This window comes from Hibiscus syriacus, unplaced genomic scaffold (assembly GCF_006381635.1).
Source record: "Hibiscus syriacus cultivar Baekdansim isolate YM2019G1 unplaced genomic scaffold, ASM638163v2 tig00002511_pilon, whole genome shotgun sequence".
Lineage (NCBI taxonomy): Eukaryota > Viridiplantae > Streptophyta > Magnoliopsida > Malvales > Malvaceae > Hibiscus > Hibiscus syriacus.
This window is the reverse complement of record NW_024061932.1, coordinates 6,400,888-6,401,341: the sequence shown is the minus strand read 5'-3', so window position 1 is coordinate 6,401,341 and position 454 is coordinate 6,400,888. Positions and strand designations below refer to the sequence as shown.

Here is a 454-nt window from a genome sequence, read left to right as displayed (position 1 = left end):
GTTCCAAAGTTATGATCATCACCATAATAAATACAAGAAAGAAGAGATGCAACTTTTACCTTATACATACCTCCCCGTTTTTTCAGTTTCTTTACCATGTCTTTTAATTCTGTTATTTGGGAAGCCATTGAGTTGATAGTGTCATTATCCACTGCTGCAACATTACATCTTCCAAACATGTTCCTCGTGTTGGGATATTGATAGTGGTTGTTGGGTATCCTCTCCAAAATATCGTAAGCTTCATTGTAAGTTTTATCCAACAATGCTCTGTTGGCAGAAACATCAAGAACCATACGTGTTTACATATTCAATCCATAGTAAAACATCTAAATTTATGTCCAATGAGGGAACCATGCATCTGACCTTTACGCAACAAATCTTTTAAACGTTCTCAAGCTTCGTAAAGGTTTTCATCATCCAGTTGCTTGAATGATGTGATATCATTTCTTAGCTT

At 35.5% G+C, this 454-nt stretch overlaps 1 non-coding gene across 1 annotated transcript; it reads left to right on the top strand.

Moving 5' to 3' along the window:
- Positions 1–347: 347 nt before the first annotated feature.
- On the top strand, positions 348–454 carry LOC120147580. Its single transcript, XR_005518293.1, has one exon. It is a non-coding gene; the product is annotated as a small nucleolar RNA R71 (small nucleolar RNA).